Source organism: Schistocerca cancellata, chromosome 2 (genome assembly GCF_023864275.1).
Source record: "Schistocerca cancellata isolate TAMUIC-IGC-003103 chromosome 2, iqSchCanc2.1, whole genome shotgun sequence".
NCBI classification, from domain to species: domain Eukaryota; kingdom Metazoa; phylum Arthropoda; class Insecta; order Orthoptera; family Acrididae; genus Schistocerca; species Schistocerca cancellata.
In genome coordinates, this window is record NC_064627.1 from 1,129,663,995 (window position 1) to 1,129,687,860 (window position 23,866).

General features: G+C 43.9%; 1 protein-coding gene across 1 annotated transcript in view; it reads right to left on the bottom strand.

Annotated features, from left to right (window-relative positions):
* Nucleotides 1-23,866, bottom strand: part of LOC126161269 (brain-specific angiogenesis inhibitor 1-associated protein 2) — a 667,893-nt gene that overhangs the window by 466,842 nt on the left and 177,185 nt on the right. The window lies entirely within an intron of this gene.

Here is a 23,866-nt window from a genome sequence, read left to right on the forward strand (position 1 = left end):
TCTCTGAGCGGTGAGCAGCCTCGCGCCTCGTGTGAACTCTTAACTTTTCGCGTAGATAAGGGTTGGGTTGGGTTGTTTGGGGGAAGAGACCAAACAGCGAGGTCATCGGTCTCATCGGATTAGTGAAAGACGGGGAAGGAAGTCGACCGTGACATTTCAAAGGAACCATCCCGGCATTTACCTGGAGCGATTTAGGGAAATCACGGAAAACCTAAATCAGAATGGCCGGACTCGGGATTGAACCGTCGTCCTCCCGAATGAGAGTCCAGTGTGCTAACTGTTGTGGGTTGGCAGGAGAGCCAACACCGGTATGAGAGGAAGCCGAAAGGCACGCGTTTTAGCTCACGCAGGCTGGCGTGAGGTCTGGAACAGGACAAGGAAATTAGACTGTAGAAAAAACTGACGTAGCTGGTGGAATACTTAACTTTAATCCATAAATGGTGAACATCGCTCTTGACGGTACATGTTTTACAGCATCAATAGTAACTGGTAATGGCGTCTTGCTAGGTCGTAGCAAATGACGTAGCTGAAGGCTATGCTAACTATCGTCTCGGCAAATGAGAGCGTATTTTGTCAGTGAACCATCGCCAGCAAAGTCGGCTTTACAACTGGGGCGAGTGCTAGGAAGTCTCTCTAGACCTGCCGTGTGGCGGCGCTCGGTCTGCAATCACTGACAGTGGCGACACGCGGGTCCGACGTATACTAACGGACCGCGGCTGATTTAAAGGCTACCACCTAGCAAGTGTGGTGTCTGGCGGTGACACCACACTAACCACTGCGCCACCTCGCTCGGTTCGCGTAGATAACTTTTATTTCTCAATGAGATTGTGAATGATCGAACTCTGTCAAATGGATATGCCCTCGAGTGTAACAGTAACTCTAAATAGACCACTTTCGCTATTAGTTTGCTTTCTGAATAAAAATTATTTTCATCAAATCGCAACTGTGTAGCCTACATCATTTACAGGTCGGTAATTTAGTTTCCGATATTATTATTATTACTGTTATTATATGTTATGTTAACTTTATATATCGCAAAATTACCATTAGCCAGACAATTTAACCAAAGGGTCACAAGAGTCTAATTTAGGGCGTGTGATGCGACACGTGCAGTTCAACCCCTAGACGAGTTTGAATCAAGACATTTCGACGAAGAGGAACCGCATGTGAGCCCGAACATCTTTGGGATGTTAGCTCGCAAGTACCAGCATTTCGCACTTGCAATGGCTTTCCTCGCGCTTACGTTAACTTGTGATCCTGAAATGTGAACTGCTGCTATGTTACTGCTGCTATGTTAACTGTAGAAAAGTATTGCCGAAATTTCTCTACTCTACATTAATTACTTCAGGGTGTTGGAATTTTTTTCGTCAATTTATTTTATTCATTCTCATTTGACTCCCTGTAACTAGTCTGCATTTTTGTCTCTGTCCCCTTCATTAATTATGTTACTAACCGGTCTGATAGAAACATCTACCGTAGGAGAAGACGTCTGATGTCTCCACGGTCAGGGGACAGAAGATTGGCAGGTGGGAGTACATTTATCTGCTAATAGGAAAACTGTGATAGGCAGCGCGTCTTATTTCCACCCAATCAATAAGGACCCCCCCCCCCCCCCCCAACTAGATCGATTGTTTACAACTGTGTAGCTAATTAATGCTAAATAGTTTCAGCATTCCAGCAGAAAGCCCATTTGTTACAATCCAAGAGAAGTATTTTAGTATTAGTTGAAAACAGTCTTGGTTGCAATTTTAGTTTTTTATTTATCAACTACGCGTTTCACCTTACTTAGGCATCTTCAGGCTGATCTTAATTTGGTTTTTCTTACAAGGGAACCTCCCCATCGCACCCCCCTCAGATTTAGTTATAAGTTGCACAGTGGATAGGCCTTGAAAAACTGAACACAGATCAATCAAGAAAACAGGAAGAAGTTGTGTGGAACTACGAAAAAATAAGCAAAATATACAAACTGAGTAGTCCATGTGTAAGATAGGTGACATCAAGGAGTGTTTGAGCTCAAGAAAGCCGTGGCCCCGTGGTTAGCGTGAGCAACTGTGGAACCAGAGGTCCTTGGTTCAAGTCTGCCCTCGAGTGAAAAATTTTAATTTTTTATTTTCAGACAATTATTATCTGTCCGTCCGTTATGTTTACATCACTTTTTTGGGAGTGATTATCACATCCACAAGAAGTCCTAAATCGGGCAAGATAGAAGAATCTTTTTACCCATTCGCCATTCGACAACATATTCCTGTCATGTTACGCACATGCCGTCACCAGTGTCGTATAGAATATATCAGACGTGTTTTCCTGTGGAGGAATCGGTTGACCTATGACCTTGCGATCAAATGTTTTCGGTTCCCATTGGAGAGGCACGTCCTTTCGTCTACTAATCGCACGGTTTTGCGGTGCGGTCGCAAAACACAGACACTAAACTTATTACAGTGAACAGAGACGTCAATGAACGAACGAACAGATCAGAACTTAACGAAAGTAAAGATAGTAAACTTATCACTCGAGGGAAGACTTGAACCAAGGACCTCTCGTTCCGCAGCTGCTCACGCTAACCACGAGACCACGGCGCTCCTGTGCTCATACTGTCCTTGATGTTGCATATCTTGCGCATGGGCTACTGAGTTTGTATATTTTGCTTATTTTTTTTTCATAGTTCCACACAACTTCTTCTTGTTTTCTCGATTGATCTGTGTTCCATTTTTCACGGCCTATCCACTGTGCCAACTTATAACTAAATCTGAGGGGGGTGCGATGGGGAGGTTCCCTTGTTAGTACGATCCTGTAGACAATGTAGCTAAAGGACATCGTCGAGTACATCAGGCCAACATTGCCTTTGTTAACCTCAGTAAATACTTTCTAGATGGACACGAGTGTCTCCAAAACCTGCATAACGCGTTCACGTTCACAGGAGCGTTAAGATCAGCCTGAAGATGCCTAAATAAGCTGAAACGCGTAGTTGATAAATAAAAAAACTAAAACTGCAGCCAAGACTGTTTTCAACTAGTACTACCAAACACTGGTTTGGTGATTCATGCCACAGATGGATTGCAAGAAGTATCTTAGTCAGTAGATTACGTGCTACACCAATATTAGATTAATTTCCTACGGACCAGCACCATATTATATTGCGGCATACGTGTGCAATTTAAGCAGGACGTCACCTACGGAAATAGTTCATAGAATAGGTGATAAGTCTCCTACTACCGGAAGGTTAAGCGTGGTTGCCGCACCAGGCTTGCAGCTTACAGTTCCTGGAAGATGTATGGGAGGAACACGCAACTCAGCCCACCGCCTCTGATCGACTGGGGTCGGAGGCCCAGAGCAAACACGCCTTTAATCACACCGGCGCCGGTGCTGGCGCTGAAATAAAAACAGGTAACGAATAAACATTTGCTCGCTACTCCAATATCGCGTACAGATATTCGCGTTGTGTACACACGCGGGAACCTGTGGCGCGTAGCGTCCATCAAACGGATCATCATTTTCAGGATCCTCTGGTTGTTTCAATAAATACCGAGTCGTGCCGGGAAGGATTTTTTTTTTTTCATTTCGCTGCCATATGTCTAATAAGGTACCGACGAGCAGGTACGTATTTTTACTGCCGTAACATTTTCTGAAGAAACAGATTTTTATCAGCTGCTCTCATTGCCTTTGGTTATTTCTCAGTCTGCTGATACTGAATTTCACACGATATTCTCAACTGATCGTGAGTCCCAAATTGTTATAGCATGCAATATAAAATATACTGACAATGGTTTGTCATCACTACTAGGTTACATCCGGGTGAGATTATAATAAAATAGAGATAAATTTGTGTATAGTAGTCCACGAAATTATAAGAAATATAGCGAAAAAAATCGGGTGCTAGCCGCCTGCCGCTGTGGCCGAGCGGTTCTAGGCACTTCAGTCCGGAACCGCGCGATTGCTACGGTCGCAGGTTCGAATCCTGCCTCGGTCATGGATGTGTGTGATGTCCTTTGGTTAGTTAGGTTTAAGTAGTTCTAAGTCCTAGGGGACAGATGACCTCTGATGTTAAGTCGCATAGTGCTGAGAGCCATTTGAACCATGAGTGCTAGCCGATTCATATATTATGACGATGAATGTATTTTCGTAGTTGTTTTGTAATTTACTTGTATAAATTGCAAATGCTATTCGGAACTCAAGCGCTCTTAACCGTAGTAAAGCACTTCACGGAAAGACATTTGTTAAATCTTTCATAGAAGGTGCACTTCTTTAACAAAACGAATCATAGTATAATCCAATACTTAACAGTTTTTTTCCTTCAGCCTCTTGCTTCAAGATAAAAATAAAGCAATTCAATTGTCAAATACAATGCATGTACAATATTAGTAAAATCTAAAGCGAAATGTATCAGAATAGGTGCATAGTGAATATACGTACGTAATTAAAAGTGTGGTGTCACCGCCACACACCACACTTGCTAGGTGGTAGCCTTTAAATCGGCCGCGGTACGTTAGTATACGTCGGACCCGCGTGTCGCCACTATCAGTGATTGCAGACCGAGCGCCGCCACACGGCAGGTCTAGAGAGACTTCCTAGCACTCGCCCCAGTTAGACACCCGACTTTGCTAGAGATGGTTCACTGACAAATTACGCTCTCATTTGCCGAGACGATAGTTAGCATAGCCTTCAGCTACGTCATTTGCTACGACCTAGAAAGGCGCCATTACCAGTCACTATTGATGCTGTAAAATATGTACCGTCAAGAGCGATGTTCATCAATTATGGATTAAAGTTAAGTATTCCAGAAGATACGTACGTTTTTTGCTAGTCTCAATTCCTTGTCCTGTTCGAGACCTCACGCCAGCCTGCGTGAATTTAAACGCGTGCCTTTCGGCTTCCTCATAGTGGATTGGCTGCCTTGCCAATCCACAACAAAATGAAATATAAAGAAATAAGAAAACGGTAACTTTGCCATGGAGAAGCTTTACGAAGCACAATCAAAGAAAATTATACAGTGTCATAACTGATTGCTACACTGTCCAATCATATTAAGTTGATGACCTGTCAAAAGCCTGAATAGCCCCCTTTTATAGCGCGAGACATGCAAGAAGACAGTCGATGAGCTTCTGGAAGGTAGCCATGGCGACTCCAGCACTGTAGCCACCTGTATTAGGTTTCCCGGTCGAGAATTCATGGTGCAAACAGCTCGACTGATGTGGTTCCACAATTCTCAAATCAGTTTAAATCCGGGAAGTTCGGTTATCAGGTGAGTATGGTAAACTAATCCCGCTGCTCTTCTAACCATACACGTATGCTGCGAGCTGTGTGGCATGTTGCATTGCTCAGCTGCTAGATACCGTCATACTAAAGAAAACAAACTGCATGTAGGCGTGGACACTGTCCCCAAAGATAGAAGCGTACTCTGGTACCGAGCGCCACGGGTTTCGAACCCGCGCCAGACAGCATGGACCTCGATTACCAGTAGAGGTCTCTGCAGCCATCGCGCCTTAAGTCGTGGCTGCACGCGCTCCAGGGCGCCACGGTGGAGCACGTGGTCCCAGCGGCTAATAGCGACGTACCCTATCATGTATTTAAGCGCATGCCCCTCGCTCAGGCAGAACGTACCCTCCAAACCCACCTTGACCAAACCAGCGCTTGGTGAAACCAGTGGTTCCTCCGTATCAACCCCTCCAAGACCCAGGCGATCATCATCGACCGCACCATCTGCTCCTTCCATCTCCATGATTTCTACCTCACCATTTATGGCCATCTATCCACCTCACTGACCATCATAATAGAAGAAGTAGAGTCTGCCATTGCTGCAATGAAAAATGGCAAAGCAGTAGGTACAGATACAATACCGGGAGAAATACTAAAATGCTTGAACCACAATGGAATAAGAGAAATATTGAGGTTATGTAATAAAATATATGACAGTGTTGAATGGCCTGAGGACTTTTTGACAACAGTAATGATTCCATTACCGAAAAAACAAGGAACCAAGAAATGCAGCGAGCACAGGACAATCAGCCTCATTTCACATGCAGCCAAAGTGATGTTAAGAATAATTAATAAAAGACTTGAAAAAGTAATAGAGGAGAATCTCGGCGAGAAGCAGTTTGGCTTTAGACGGAATACGGGCACCAGAGATGCAATAGTGCTCCTACGAATCTTGGGAGAAAGGTTTATTGAAAAAGGAAGAAACCTATATATGTGCTTCATCGATTTAGAAAAGGCATTTGATAATGTGGTTTGGGACAAGCTGACGACTATTATGAGGGAAAAGAGAGTGGACTGGAAAACCAGAAGATTTATAAACTCATTATACCTTAATCAAAAAGTTTCAGTTAAAGTGAGAGGAGAAAGTACAAACTGGATCAGACTAGGGAAAGGAGTAAGACAAGGATGCTGTTTATCACCTACTCTTTTCAACCTGTACTTGGAAACTATGATTGACCAATGCTCATTAGATGACAAAGGAGTAGAAATTGGAGGAAGAAGAGTAGGGTGCTTGAGATTTGCTGATGACATGATCCTTCTAGCCACAGGGGAAAAAGAATTACAGGATATGGTGGACACCATTGCAACTAACGGAAAAAATATGGAATGAAAATTAACACAAATAAAACAAAAGTATTGGCAATAGGAGGAAATAAGGAAATAAAAATTGTGCTGAATAGAGAAACACTAGAACAGGTGCAAAATTTTAAGTATCTTGGAAGCAGGATAGACACCGACTGGAAGTGCACCACAGAAATTACAACAAGGACAGCAATGGCGAAAGAGGCGTTTTATAAGAAAAGGAGAATCTTCTGCAGCAGTCTGGACAGAGAACTCAGAAAGAGACTCATAAAATGTCTTGTATGGTGTGTTCTTCTATATGGCGCTGAAACATGGACTATGAGGAAAAAAGACAGAGAAAGGCTGGAGGCTTTTGAGATCTGGGCATGGCGGAAGATGGAAAGAATAAGTTGGATGGACAGAGTAAAAAATGAAGAGGTACTGAGAAGAGTTGGAGAGAAAAGACAGTTACTAGATGTAATAAAGAGAAGAAAAGGAAATTGGATTGGCCATATATTAAGAAAGAATGACGGACTGATAAAAACAGTTTTAGAAGGTTATGTAGAAGGGAAAAGGAAGGGAGGAAGGAAGAGATTCCAGATACTGGATGACATGATGGACGGTACAACATACAGCAGCCTTAAGAAGGAAGCAATGGATCACAGAAAATGGAGAGGCAAAGGACCTGCTAATATAGCAGATAACTGATGATGATGATCCACCGTCACTCCTACCCTCAAATACCTTGTCCTCAGCCTCGACCGCCACCTCACCCGGACTCCCCATCTCCTTATCATCCAAAACAAAGCTCACAATGGGCTCCATCTCCTGAAACTCCTGTCCAGCTAGACGAGGGGTCTACGTCCTTCCACCATCCTTCACACCTACAAAGCCTTGATCCATCCCATCCTCTTTTATGCCAGCGTAGCTTGGATTTCCGCCCCTCCCCTGTTCTATAAAGCCCTCCAAATCCTCGAACGCCATGCGCTCCGCCTCGCCTTCCGCATCCACCTTCCGTGCCCCATGCGCATCCTCTACGACCTCATCCCCTTCCCCCACCTTCTCCTTTTCCTTGAACACATCTGAACACTATATATTGTCCGCCGCATTGATCCCCCACATCCCCTGGTGTCTCCCTTCCTCTCCACCCCTAGCCTGTTGCCGCGCCTTTACTGTTGTGTCCCTCCCTCTCTCCATCTCCACACCCACCATCTCCTTTCCCAACGCAACTTACACCGTCCACCCCTCCCGGATGATGAGCTTCGCCCTGACATCCACCCTTCCTACCAACTCTAAGCCCATCTTCCTCCTTCCTCCTCCTCAGGGCTCCCTCTCCTCCCCCTCCCTTTCCCCTCCTACTCCCCTTCAGTGTCTCTGCACTCCCTCCTGCCTTGCCTTCCCTCTTCATCTCCCACCCCACGTGTTTCCTGCCTCTTAGTGTACCCGCTGACGCCCCTCCTCTCTTCATCCCACCACTTACCCTCCTGCCCCTTGCTCTCCCCTCCTTTTCCATCCTCCCCGGCCTCTCCCTCGGCAGGTCCCAGCCGGCAGTTTTATTCTTCATCATGTGTCGTCCAAGTGGGTTTTAAGTGTGTTGTTCTGGAGTGTTTTTAATACTGTGGCCGACTTTTAACCTGTGTGTACCTTCAGTGTCCTCTTTGTGTTTCAAGAATCGCCAACTGTGTTTTTTTAACTTCATGTCGACTTTTTTAATAGTCCACCCATGAACGTCTCCATGTCAGTGTATTTTTACCTCCATTATCTCCCCTTACTCTGTTTTATGTTTCCCTTTTTTGATCGCCTTATATATGTAACATTTTATTCTTGTCTTAGTTTTCACGTCACTCGGCTGAAGAGCGGCAGATTGCGCTGCTGACAGCCCTCCCCTGCCCATATGAGGCGAGGGAATGAAATCACAATAAAGGGGGGGAAAAAGCTCAGGGAGGCAATCTGATATTCGCGAGAGTCTATCGAGAGCGTGTCTACTTTACTTTGTTTCTGTGTACGAGTGGGCGTTATTGATTCGTGAGGTTTTCGTTCCCGTTGCTTCTTGCATTTTGTTGTTCGTAAGGTCTTGCTCGGTCGTCCGTCGTTGTTCGTGTCAGTCTTTTCCCGTTCGTTTTGTTTGTTCGCGGGTCACTCCCATTTGGTCCCACCGCGCTTTCGTTCTTGGGAAACACCGCGACCGTTCCGGTCTCTTGTCTCTTGATCCAGTGTGCCTTCCAGGATGACGATATCACCCACGGAATGCCACTGAAACATTCCCCAGACCATAACGCTCCCTCTATCACACTCTATTTGGAGCTGCTATACTGGTGCACAAATTCCAGTCTTCGTCGTTTCCCGCATAACCACGACGATTGCACTCTTTTCGCGTCCTCCCTACACGCTTTATACGCTCCACTGTCAGTGCCACCACCTGCCGTCCTTGAGTGGTTATTGCACTTTGCCGTCGAGCATAGGCGGTGGTTCCTTTAATGCGATTGGACCGTGTATCACCACTTACGAGATAATACAGTGAACAGCCGAAACATTACGACCACGGCCCACAGCGGCCGTGTATACCACCTGGTGGTGCTGCGGGCGTGTGACGCGGTAACAAAAGTACATAACCGGAGCAGTCACTGACGGGGAATAACTCTAATAAAGATATGGGGAAATTCATTGAGATCAGCCACTTTGACAAAGGAATTTCATAGTAGGAAAAGGAAAAGAAGGAAAAGTAGTAGGTGAATATGGACTGGGGGAAAGGAATGAAAGAGGAAGCCGACTGGTAGAACTGTGCACAGACCATAATTTAATGACCGCTAACACTTGGTTTGTTGTTGTTGTGGTCTTCAGTCCTGAGATTGGTTTGATGCAGCTCTCCATGCTACTCTACCCTGTGCAAGCTTCTTCATCTCCCAGTACCTACTGCAACCTACATCCTTCTGAATCTGCTTACTGTATTCATCTCTTGGTCTCCCCCTACGATTTTTACCCTCCACGCTGCCCTCCAATACTAAATTGGTGATCCCTTGATGCCTCAGAACATGTCCTACCAACCGATCCCTTCTTCTGGTCAAGTTGTGCCACAAACTTCTCTTTTCCCCAATCCTATTCAATACTTCCTCATTAGTTATGTGATCTACCCATCTAATCTTCAGCATTCTTCTGTAGCACCACATTTCGAAAGCTTCTATTCTCTTCTTGTCCAAACTATTTACCGTCCATGTTTCACTTCCATACATGGCTACACTCCATACTTTAAGAATCGTGAAAGAGGTTCGTATACGTGGAAGAGACCTGGAGACATCGGAAGTTTTCAGACTGATAATATAACGGTAAGACAGAGATTTTCGAAGCAGATTTTAAACTGTAAGACTTTCCAGGGACAGATGTGGACTCTGATCCCAATTTATTGGTTATGAGCTGTAGGTTAAAACTGAAGAAATTGCAAGAAGGTAGGAATTTAAGGAGATCGGACCTGGATAAGTTGAAAGAACCAGAATTTGTGGAGAGTTTCAAAGGGTGCATTAGAAATGGTTGACTACAAGAGGGTAAAGGAATACAATGGAAGACGAATGGGTAGATTTAAGAGGTGAAATTGTAAAGGCAGCACAGGCTCAAATAGGTAAGAAGGCAAGGCCTAGTAAAAAATCCTTGGACAACACAGGAGACACTGGATTTAACTGATGAAAAGAGAATATATAAACATGCAGCAAATGAAGCACCTGAAAGGAAATACAAACGTCTAAAAAATGAGATTGATAGGAAATGCTAGATAGATAAACAGGGATGGCTGGAGAACAAATGTAAGGACTTCGAAGCATGTTTCACTTGAGGGAAAATAGACACACGCCTACAGGCAAATTAAAGAGACTTTTGGAGAAAAGAAAAGCAGCTGTCTGAATATCATGAGCTCAGATGGGAAACCAGTGTTAAGCAAAGAGGGGACAGCTGAAATTTGGATGGAGTATACAGAAGGTCTAGCCAAGGAAGATGAATTTGATGGTAATATTACAAAAATGGAAGAGGACGTACATGAAGATGACTTAGGGGATATGATACTGCGAGAAGAATTTGATTCAGCACTGAAAGGCCTAAGTCGAAACAAGGTCATTGGAGTTGACGGTTTTCCGTCAGAGCTACTGATAGCCTTGGGAGAGCCAGCCATGACAAAACTCATCCATCTGCTGGGCAAGATGTATGAGACGGGCGACATACATTCAGATTTCAAGAAGTATATAATAATTTCAATTCGAAAGAAAGCGGTTGCTGACAGGTGTGAAAATTACCGAACTAGCAGTTATAAGTCATGGTTGCAAAATACTATCACGACTTATTAACAGAAGAATGGAAAAACTGGCAGAACCCGTCATCGGGGATGATCAATTTGGATTCCGAAAAAATCTAGAATCACGCATGGTAATGCTAACCCTACGACATACCTTAGAAGCTAGGTTAAAAAAAAAGGCAAACGTACGTTTAGAGCATTTCTAGTCTTAGAGAAAGCTTCTGACAATTCTGGCTGGAAAACCCTTTTTGAAATTCTGGGGTTGCACGGGTAAAATACAGGGAGTGAAAGACTGTTTACAACTTTTGTAGAAACCAGGCGGAAGTAATAAGAGTAGAGGGACATGGTAAGGAAGCTGTAATTGAGCCTATGTTATTTAATCGGAACATGGAGCAAGCATTAAAGGAAACCAAAGGAAAATTATGAGTGGGAACTAAGTTCAGGAAGAAGAAATAAAAATAAAATCTTGATGTTTGTCAATGACAGTGTAAATCTGTCAGAGACAGCAAAAGAACTGGAAGAGCAACTGAATGTAATGGAAAGTGTCTCGAGAGTGGATACAAGATGAACATCAACAAATGCAAGACAGTGATGATAATAAAATGTGGTGGAATTAAATCAGGGGATGGTGAGAGAATTAGATTAGGAGACGAGACATTTAAAGCAGTAGATAAGCTGTGTTATTTGGGCATCAAAATAACTAATGAGGGCTCAAGTAGAGATGATATATGGTTCAAATGGCTCTGAGCAATATGGGACTTAACATCTGAGGTCATCAGTCCCCTAGAACTTAGAACTACTTGAACCTAACGAACCTAAGAACATCACACACATCCATGCCCGAGGCAGGATTCGAACCTGCGACCGTAGCGGTCACGCGGTTCCAGACTGAAGCGCCTAGAACCGCTCGGTCACTACGGCCGGCAGAGATGATATAAAATGTAAACTGGTAATGGCAGGAAAATCGTTTCTGAAGAAGAGAAATTTGTTAACGTCGAATATAGACGTCAGTGTTAGAAAGTCTTTCCCGAAGGTACTTGTCTGGAGTGTAGCCATGGATTGAAGTGAAACATGGACGATAAACAGTTTACACAAGAAGAGGATAGCGGTGAAATGTGGTGTTATAGAAGAATGCTGAAGTTTAGATGGGTATATCACGTAATTAATGAGGAGGTACTGAGCGGAACTGACGAGACAAGAAATTTGTTGCACAACTTGATTAAAAGAAGGGATCCGATGATAGGACAATTCTGTGACATCAAGAGATCACCGATTTAGCACTGGAGCGAGCTGTTGGTAGTAAAAGTCGTAGAAGGAGACCAAGAGATGATTACAGGAAGCAGATTTAGAAGGATATGGGTTGCAGTAGTTATTCGGAGATGAAGATGCTCATACAGGATAGATAAGTATGGAGAGTTGTGTCAGACCAGTCTTTGGACTATGGACCGCAGCATCATACAGGCTGATGTAAATAATTTTTTTACCTGATGATGAACAGGATGATGGGAAATACTTTACTTTAAACGATGAGGCCGAAAGGAAAACGTACCGAACCAAGGTTCCGCTTCCATTGAGTTCTGTTTCCTGGTGTCTACATCCCATCAACCTTTATGGCGACCTGCAGCAAGTCCCCATGCATTATGTCTCTCCACTTTTCTTGCGTCTGTCTAGGCGTCTTCTTCCGAGGTAGTAAACTCCATGAAATTCAGAATTTATCGGTGTTTCTTCATCCGAGCTATGGCGCGGCACGTTACTTTTTACCGCCCTGCCAGTGTCCAGCGATTTTCATTTGTCTAGCTAAAAGCTGTAGTAGAAAATACTAGACCACTACTGTCTACTGCAGGTCGCAACATACATAGAATTGTCCGGTAAACGGGATGTGGCCAGCTACTGAAATAAAAGTTTTAACATGGCAATGTAAATTTTCAGGTGTATTTTTACGATAAAGATCACAGTTAATACTGCGAAGTCCGTACTAAGTGGTTACACAATGTAAAGTTCCCTCGCACACCACACTCACACACGTAGCCAGTTTATGGTATTAACACCCGCTACCGAAGTTAATAGAGTTCACCGGATCGTTTAGTTATGAAAATGCTCGCTCAAATGTTGTGCACTCTGCTCTACACGTAATACCTGTTTCAGTCTTAAATCGCACAACACGCCACACGGTTTTAACTAACAGTCAAAAGCAATAATTTTGATATTCCGTCCGAAATTCCACACAACTTCCACTATACCGTTCACTTAAATACGCTTTGTACTACTTCGCGAACTCGTGATTAGCAATTTTCCGCGATTTTATAGTACTTTCGTCGGAGCTGCTTTCAATGACATGTTACTAGTTCGAACCCTCAGCCCTGACTTGACTAGATCACACCAAAGGCTTTGTTCCCAGCATAGATTGGCGCGAGCCTGCATTTTTCTGATTGGCTGATATCACAAACAGCAAATCAGATTGCAATATTATCCCGCGCTAACCCGCACTTTACTTCAATGGCCAATCATAGTAAAACATTTCTTTCTATGGCAATTGCTAAATAAATAAATTTAGAAAAGTATCAAATATAAAATTACTGCTTCCGAAATTACCGATTAATTTGTGTTCTTCTCACGATTTATTACTACCATAAACTGAGTGCACATTTAATTATAGTATCCCCTATATAGTTTAACTGGTACATCGTGAATAAACAAAACGATTTTCATTTACTTCTGTTCTTCTTCACTCATACAACACTCACACTGCTAATTACTACACATATAAAACAATTATAATTATGCAAATACATTAAATATTAGTCAAACATAACTTTACAACATTGCTTTGACTACGACTGCTAGCACTGTCCGTCAGTTGCTGACCTCTGCCGCCTACTTGTACAACTACGTGCAGCTCTGTAACTCAGGTCCATGTCAGCTGGTGACATCTGTCGATGACTCATGCCTATAACGATATCGTGACAGGGGCGATGGGAAGGCGCTACGGCTCAGAGCAACAATTCCCTGCCCATACCTGCCGTTTGCTTCTCATCAGAGCTGCAATGTTTAATATTTTGTGTATATCATCCAGCACATCTTGTACAAGGCCATAGATCTTCCTCAATACTTTACCCTCGAAAACGAGAAGCCTAGTTAAGTCTTTTTTTTTTCAAGTTTCGCAACCACATAGCCTCACGGATTGGATCACTGTTCTGTACAGCTGGAATATGAAATACCTTGAGAGACTGCGTTATTTAAAAAAATGACTGAGTCTAAAGTACGATCGGTTTGCTGCTTGGCTTGCCTCGCCCTGGGCATTGCCCTACCCTGCCGCCATCACAGCCCGAGACCCGCCCTTCAGCCTTCCTGACGCGTTTCCCACGCCCGCCCACCAGAAAGGGAGTGGGCCATGCCAAATATCTTTAGCGGACTCAAGTTACCGAAACAATAAAAATGTGTTTAAACGGGAAAGGAGTAGTCACCCATAACCTAGATCTTGCACTAATGGAATATTCGGGCGTTGTGCTGTACACTCCGACTGAAAAACGTCAGTTGCAAACGAAACACATACCGAGATTTCTTTTATTTTTGCACAAGTTTATTGATTTATACGGTCAACAGCTTCGAACGAATCTAAAAGCTTGCACGTAGAGGTAGAGAATCTGTGAAACAATTTAAAAGTGTGGTACAGTATCCACATACACACTACCTGACCAAAAGTATATGGACGCCTGTCAGGGGAGTTTACCATCGCACGTGTCGACCATTCGCCACTTACGAGGAAGTGTCTGTCTCTCGGTGGAGAAATGACTGCCCATTCTTCCTCAAGAGTGAAACCAGAGAATGTAGCGATGGCCGCTGGCGGCAGGAGTGAAGCCGACGTTCTGACTTATCCCAAAGGTGTCCCATCGCAATTTTACAGTTTTGCTCCTGTGCTTTCCCTCGTAAAACAGCGTAATTTGGTTCGGGTGGTGACTCTGGGCAGGTCAGTTCATTTCTGTAATGTCCACAAACCATTACGTCACAGATGCTGCTTCACAACAGGACGCATTTTCATGTCGATACCAACAGTCGTCATCTCTGAACTGTTCCTCTACTGTACGCAATAAACGATGCTGTAATCACGTCCGTATCCTTTGATATATAGTATTTTCTTAAGCGCAACAAGTGAACCGCACCCTAACTAGGAAAAACACTCCCTCTGTACCGTAACACCGCTTTCTCCGTACTTCACTCTCAGGATCACACGTGATGGTGGGTAACGTTCTGCGGGCATTTACCAAATCCAAATCTTACGTAGCGTAATTCATCATTCCAAGTACAGGCCATCTTCTGTGCAGAGTGGGTAGCAGCGACGGGTTGTAGCAGAGATGCTGGCCGATGGCAGCTCCGAGGAAAGATGAAATGCCTGGGCTAGCAGGACAGAGCGGATTAGGTTGTGGAAAGGGGCCAAAATAAGTTTCTGTCAGTTGCACTCAACATACAAACTTTCTTTATCAACACACAATATTACAACAAGGACGCAAAACACTCAAAACTTTAATCCACCTCCTTTGATTAACTTTAGATCGGCTGAAGGACACACTCAAAATCAAAGACGCAAGGCCTAAGCAAGAAATTGAAATACAAGGTTCTTCTGGAGGTTTATATGAAATACCTTGAGAGACTGCGTTATTTAAAAAAATGACTCAGACTAAAGTACGATCGGTTTGCTGCTTGGATCCTCGCTTTCATTTCTGGCGCATACGATGTGTTCTTTGTGAAGATTACCCCCAGATACTTAAAATTACGAACTCTTTTGTAGCATCGGTCTCCGACTACCAGTGGTGAATAAAGTTTTTCATGAGCAGCTCTTGTCGCATGTTAGCAGCTGTGCTGTATCACCTGCAGCAAATCGTGTTGTCGAACCGATAACTTCGCCTGTTAGTGCCGTAAGGCAACACGACCATCTAGTAGAGCGAACGCACAGCTGTAGAAACGGGTAGAAGCGAAGATGGCGCGGTGTCCGGCGGGTGGGACTCGGCAGGGTCGAGCAAGTGGTCGAGGGTCGCGAGTGTCCGCAGGAGAGCAAACAAGGGGGGCGCCGCCTCATTCGATTTCCGGCGGAACGTCTCTCGCAAAGTGGACCTGTCCGCGCCACGCCGGCTTTCACGTAAAGCGCCTCTCCGGAAGGCCATTTCCAGTAATCGTAGGCTTCTGTTGCGGCTGCGAGACAAACGTCTCTCACACGGCAAAGTGTAGATGATGAAGTTTCGCAGTTGTCCCACTGACGACGACACCTATTCCAGCGCTTATTGTCGTGGTAGCACGTTCCGGCCTATAAGGGGCGCCGAAAATTTCTCACAAGAACTGAACCACCTTTTACAAAGTAGGTAGCTTTAAATGAACGATTTCCACAGATCTCACGGCATCTCCGAAACAACTTTATTCATTTCCAAATCTGCGGAGTGGTCAGGAACAGTCTGTTGTTGTTGTGGTCTTCAGTCCTGAGACTGGTTTGATGCAGTTCTCCATGCTACTCTATCCTGTGCAAGCTTCTTCATCTCCCAGTACGTACTGCAGCCTACATCCTTCTGAATCTGCTTAGTGTATTCATCTCTTGGTCTCCCCCTACGATTTTTACCCTCCACGCTGCCCTCCAATACTAAATTGGTGATCCCTTGATGCCTCAGAACATGTCCTACCAACCGATCCCTTCTTCTGGTCAAGTTGTGCCACAAACTTCTCTTCTCCCCAATCCTATTCAATACTTCCTCATTAGTTATGTGATCTACCCATCTAATCTTCAACATACTTCTGTAGCACCACATTTCAAAAGCTTCTATTCTCTTCTTGTCCAAACTATTTACCGTCCATGTTTCACTTCCATACATGGCTACACTCCATACAAATACTTTCAGAAAAGACTTCCTGATACTTAAATCCATACTCGATGTTAACAAATTTTTCTTCTTCAGAAACGCTTTCCTTGCCATTGCCAGTCTACATTTTATTTCCTCTCTACTTCGACCATCATCAGTTATTTTGCTCCCCAAATAGCAAAACTCCTTTACTACTTTAAGTGTCTCATTTCCTAATCTAATACCCTCAACATCACCCGACTTAATTCGACTACATTCCATTATCCTCGTTTTGCTTTTGTTGATGTTCATCTTATATCCTCCCTTCAAGACACCATCCATTCCGTTTAACTGCTCTTCGACGTCCTTTGCTGTCTCTGACAGAATTACAATGTCATCGGCGAACCTCAAAGTTTTTATTTCTTCTCCATGGATTTTAATACCTACTCCGAATTTTTCTTTTGTTTCCTTTACTGCTTGCTCAATATACAGATTGAATAACATCGGGGAGAGGCTACAACCCTGTCTTACTCCCTTCCCAACCACTGCTTCCCTTTCATGCCCCTCGACTCTTATAACTGCCATCTGCTTTCTGTACAAATTGTAAATAGCCTTCTGCTCCCTGTATTTTACCCCTGCCACCTTTAGAATTTGAAAGAGAGTATTCCAGTCAACATTGTCAAAAGCTTTCTCTAAGTCTACAAATGCTAGAAACGTAGGTTTGCCTTTCCTTAATCTTTCTTCTAAGATAAGTCGTAAGGTCAGTATTGCCTCACGTGTTCCAGTATTTCTACGGAATCCAAACTGATCTTCCCCGAGGACGGCTTCTACTAGTTTTTCCATTCGTTTGCAAAGAATTCGTGTTAGTATTTTGCAGCTGTGGCTTATTAAACTTATTGTTCGGTAATTTTCATATCTGTCAAACCTGCTTTCTTTGGGATTGGAATTATTATATTCTTCTTGAAGTCTGAGGGTATTTCGCGTGTTTCATACATCTTGCTCACCAGATGGTAGAGTTTTGTCAGGACTGGCTCTCCCAAGGCCGTCAGTAGTTCCAATGGAATGTTGTCTACTCCGGGGGCCTTGTTTCGACTCAGGTCTTTCAGTGCTCTGTCAAACTCTTCACGCAGTATCGTATCTTCCATTTCATCTTCATCTACATCCTCTTCCATTTCCATAATATTGTCCTCAAGTACATCGCCCTCGTATAGACCCTCTATATACTGCTTCCACCTTTCTGCTTTCCCTTCTTTGCTTAGAACTGGGTTTCCATCTGAGCTCTTGATGTTCATACAAGTGGTTCTCTTGTCTCCAAAGGTCTCTTTAATTTTCCTGTACGCAGTATCTATCTTACCCCTAGTGAGATAAGCCTCTACATCCTTACATTTGTCCTCTAGCCATCCCAGCTCAGCCATTTTGCACTTCCTGTCTGTCTGTAAAGCTTGTAAAGTCGTTGCAGGGAAGGTTGTGATGAGAAGTAACTGTTAAGAAAAAATTCAATGCGTTTCGTCGTTCTGGAGTGAATTACCATTGAAGTCACACCTTTCCGCATGCAGATTTTAGCGGCACGTCAGATACTATTACTATCAGTTGTTCACATAGCGCACGAGGCTGCGCAGCCTTTGTCTCGGGTTCGATCCTTACTACCGTCGCATGTTAGATTATTGTATCGCTCTCTTGCTCCGTGTTAGGAAACCAAATAAGAAAAAGTTTGGCGAAATCTTCTCTGGTGGGCTGCTTGAATTTGCGCGCCCAACGGCCTGACTGGTTAACTTCTTCGGTAATTAACTTGGAAACGGTGCAACCTATCGAATTTTTTTCTTAACAGTTATTTCTGAGCACAACCTATCCTTACGAATATGTCAGACTATTGCTGACCAAGCTGTACATCTACAAGGTTACTCTGCAGTTCACACCTAAGTGCTTGGTAGAGCCGGCCGGAGTGGCCGAGCGGTTCCAGGCGCTACAGTCTGGGACCGCGCGGCCGCTACGGTCGCAGGTTCGAATCCTGCCTCGGGCATGGATGTGTGTGATGTCCTTAGGTTAGTTAGGTTTAAGTAGTTCTAAGTTCTAGGGGACTGATGACCTCAGAAGTTAAGTCCCATAGTGCTCAGAGCCATTTGAACCATTTTGATTGTTAGAAGGTTCACAGAATCACGTTCAGACTATTTCTCGTCCGTTCCTCTCGACCAGCACGTGGCCGATGTGAAGATCTAAACCTTCCGAAGTGAGCAATGATTTACATCACTTTTAAGTGGCGGTAGTTTCTTCTTTTTTAGGGGGAAGGTAATAAAATATTTTGGGATTTGAAAGAGAAACTGTCCGACTGAAATTTAGTGAAAATGTCTCACAGCAATGAAACATGCCTTCGTTTTAATGATTGCCACTCCTAATCATGTCCGTGAATCTGTTGCCCCTATTTTGCAATAAGGCAAAATGAGTTTCGCTTCCTTGAACTTTTTCAGTGTCCTATATCAGTCTTATCTGGTAAGAATCCCACACCGAACAGCTGTACTCCAGAAGAGGACGGACAAGCGTGGTGTAGGAAGTCTCGTAATTAGATTTGTTGCAGCTTTTAACTGTTATGCTAAGAAAAAAACAGTTGTTTGTTCTCCTTCCCCATGCAATTTTCTATGTGAAAGTCCCAAATTAAGTTCTTAGTAACTGTTTTAGGTCAAATTTCACATGATTAATCGTGTAATCGAAATTTAATGAATTTTGTTTTAGTATTCAGATGGAGTACCTCACACTTTGTATTGCTTACGATCAACTGGCACTTTCCGCACCGTCCAGATAACTTGTCTAAATCATTTTGTAATCCATTTTAATCTTCTAACGACTTCATGAGAGGATAGACGATAGCATCATCTGCAAACAATGTAAGAGGGTTGTTTCAGATTGTCTACCTTGTTCCCTTGGTAACTCCACATATCACTTCGGTTGTAATAGACGACTTCCCTTAAAACACAACTGTGCCCTTTATAACAGGAAATCACAAATCCAGTCACTAAACTGAGATGATACTTCACAAACACCCAATTTGATTAGAAGCCTCTGGTAAATAACGGTGTCAAAAGCCTTCTGGAATGCAATAAATACGGAATTAACTTGAGATACCCTGTAGATAGAGCCCATCACTTCATTTGAATAAAGAACCAGTTGTGGTTCACTCAAACGATGGTTTGTAAATTTCAGAAACGTTATCGACTGCAGCCTACTTGCAGACAAAAACTGTGTACCAGTTTGGGACTGTAACATAATACCTTGCCTTTGGCTGGACATGCTGCTACCTATCACGACCTACCCTCACAGCTTCACTTCTGCTAGTACCTCCCTACTACCTTCCATACCAGGCGTTAGCTCTTCTTCATACCTAGCGGATACCTCGAATTTGAGGCTCTGGGTTCGAGCCCCGGCCCTACACACATTTTAAATCTATCATCAAGTTTCAAAACAGCGTACTCAGCGTTGCAGAGTGAAAGATTCACTCTGCATTACCGATTATAGGTTTTCTGTAAATAGTCTGTCACACGGGAAAATACGTATCTCATTCAGTTCGGTTACAGAATGGAAAGTGGAAAATAAGTATGTAAAACTGGATATTCATAAATCACTGTGAGCGTTAGGAAAGTTAGAAGAAACAAATGGAAGGTGGAGTGAAGCCCTGTGGACTGTGGATTCAGGAAGGCTAACGAGATGACAGAGACAAGACACTGCATTGGCATTTGCAAGAACGACCGTTCAGACCGCTCTCCGATAATCGACATTTACTTTTTCCGTGGACCCCTAAGGCAAAAGTCGATGTGGTCTCTTTATAAAGGAGAAAATACGATTCCATTCACATCCTTCCCCAATTCGTCCCTGTGCTCCGTCTCTGATGTCCTCGTCGTTGATAGGACGTCAAATCCTTGGTACGGGATATGTGCAGAGTGTGGTTTGGGCTAGGGTTTGTGCAAGTAGAATGACATGACCATAAATGATTGGTAGTTAGTAAGAAATCGACAGTAGAGCACTTGCCCGCGACAGGCAACGGTCCCGAGTTCGAGTCTCGGTCCGGCACGCAGTTTTAATCTGCCAGGAAGTTTCATATCAGCGCACACTCCGCTGCAGAGTGAAAATCTCATTCAAGAAATCAACAGAAGTAGCTCTTGTGTAAAAATAGCACACCAGTCGATTGTGTCAGTCAGTTGCAACAGACGCAGAGGTTAATATCAGTGAGGGCACTCGTAGCCGTATTGCACAAATAACTATTGTTAATGTTAATTGTTAATGAGAATGGACGTGTCAGCCCAAACACGGTAACCACTGCAACAGAATTTTGTATCAGTTTTACTGAGACAGGCGAAATAGAAAATTATGCAGTTTGCTCATCGTAAATATTGTGTTAGAACAAAGGAGTCATAGCTGTTCGCATAATTGAGTATTTGTTTCTGTTTTCATCTGTGCTATCCTGTAGCAGTTCTTTCTATGTGTGGTTAAAGTTTAGTCGAGCTATGTTACTTGGCAGTGCCTCATCATGTGAAAGTTGCTTTCATCCTTAAGTTCTGCAGAGCAGTGCAACACGTATAACACTAATCTGATTCAATATTTGCGACGCACGACAAGGTACCAATCGAGAACAGCAGAGTAGCAATCACCGTCTTCACAATTTCAGCCTGCAGTACGTTATGGTAGGAAAATCATAATAACACAGCGCAATAAATGAATAAAATCGCATCAGGAGCAAGAACCTGTATCAGCTACTCACTGCTGTTGCAGTGGACAGGACCGCACCAGGCTACTCAAACCACCTAATCTATAGAGAACAACATCAATACAAAATTCAGAAAACTTATGAACAACATTTGAACAATCCTTCAGCACGAAAATTAAATACGCTACAGAACATACGAGGGTCACTCCAAAAGAAATGCACAATATCTATTTTTAAATCCATCTTTTATCCTACGTGTCTGAAAGTTTTACAGTGTATAGATACATCCTTTAGGAAGAATATTTTCATTTCTCCACATAATTTCCATCCCTCTCAACTGCCTTACGCCATCTTGGAACCAGCGCCTGTATACCCTCACGGTAAAATTCTGGACCAACGTGTTGGAGCCACTGTTTGGCAGCGTACAGAAGGGAGTCATCATCTTCAAACCGTATTCCACGAAGAGAGTCTTTCAGTTTCCCAAAGAGATGATAGTCACATGGAGCCAGGTCAGGAGTGTAAGGCGGGTGTTTCAGTGTTGTCCATCCGAGTTTTGTGATCGCTTCCGTGGTTTCTTGACTGACATGTGGTCATGCATTGTCGTGCAACAGCAAAACACCCTGCTTTTGCCGATGTGGTCGAACACGACTCAGTCGAGCTTGAAGTTTCTTCAGTGTCGTTACATATGCATCACTAATTCGTTAACTTTCTGCACATTGTCTGGAGTGTGTGTAGTACGAGGCCTGCCGCTGCGAGGACAGTCCTCAATATTGCCGTGCCCACTTTCATCACGTAAGCTGCTTGCCCACCGACTAACTGTACTACGATCGACAACAGCATCTTCATACACCTTTTTCCACCTCTTTTGGATGTTTCCCACTGTCTCGTTTTCACAGCACAGGAATTCTATGACAGCACGTTGCTTGTGACGAACGTCAAGTGTAGCAGCCATCTTGAAGACATGCTGTGACGACGCCACTCACGGGAACAGGTTGAACTAAGTTTTAAAACAAGCGGGAAGGATGTATCTACACACTGTAAGACTTTCACACATACAGAATGAAAACTGAATTTTTACAAAAACAGTGTGCATTTCTTTTGGAGTGACCTTCGTACATTCTCACGCCCACATGGCAACGACGTACAATATAGCACTATAATGAACACGTCATATTCAAACCGACACCATTCAATGGCTTGATTGAGTGTGCTTAGTGTCAGCAGCTCGTGGTGTAGTGGCCAGCGTTGCTACCTCTGGATCAAGGGGTCTCGGGGTCGGTTCCCGGCCGGACTGGGGATTTTCTCTGCCCAGAGACTGGGTGTGTGTGTTGTCCTCTTCATTTCATCATCATTCTCATCATTCGTGACAGTGGCTAGATTGGACTGTGAAAAAAAAAATTAACTTCAAAATACTGGGAGTCTGTAGAGGCGCTGAAGACCGCGCAGTTGAGCGCCCCACAAACCAAACATCATCATCACCATCAGTGTACACAGTACAATAACATCAGCCTGACACTTACCAGCAGCCAACCAACCACTGTTGACATCCAAAGCACACTCCTAGGATTCGGTACACTACAGCAGTAACACAGCTCCGCTGTTCCCCGTCTCTAGCTGCTGGCCCAATTTTCTGGCATCCGGGAGAAGGCACAGTCTGTTCTCCAGATAGTCCATGGCCACACCCCGCGCTGATAATCATGACAGGCTGCTCCGCTCCGCAGTACGCTAGGTTACGGACAGGAACTTCCGTCACGGTTGCTTGTCACCAATCATATCTGGCCTGTCCTAACTGTGGCTCGCAACAACAACGTGGGCCGCCACGATACACCCGAAGCAAACCGTGGCAGCACCCCACAGCACGACCGGCGCTGCTGCGTGACTCATCCGCTGCCAGCCTCTGCGATTTCCAGCAGTGGCTGTGTTGTTGTTGTTGTGGTCTTCAGTCCTGAGACTGGTTTGATGCAGCTCTCCATGCTACTCTATCCTGTGCAAGCTTCTTCATTTCCCAGTACCTACTGCAACCTACATCCTTCTGAATCTGCTTAGTGTATTGATCTCTTGGTCTCCCTCTACGATTTTTACCCTCCACGCTGCCCTCCAATGCTAAATTTGTGATCCATTGATGCCTCAGAACATGTCCTACCAACCGATCCCTTCTTCTAGTCAAGTTGTGTCACAAACTTCTCTTCTCCCCAATCCTATTCAATACCTCCTCATTAGTTACGTGATCTACCCACCTTATCTTCAGCATTCTTCTGTAGCACCACATTTCGATAGCTTCTATTCTCTTCTTGTCCAAACTAGTTATCGTCCATGTCTCACTTCCATACATGGCTACACTCCATACAAATACTTTCAGAAACGACTTCCTGACACCTAAATCTATATTTGATGTTAACAAATTCCTCTTCTTGAGAAACGCTTTCCTTGCCATTGCCAGTCTACATTTTATATCCTCTCTACTTCGACCATCATCGGTTATTTTACTCCCTAAATAGCAAAACTCCTTTACTACTTTAAGTGTCTCATTTCCTAATCTAA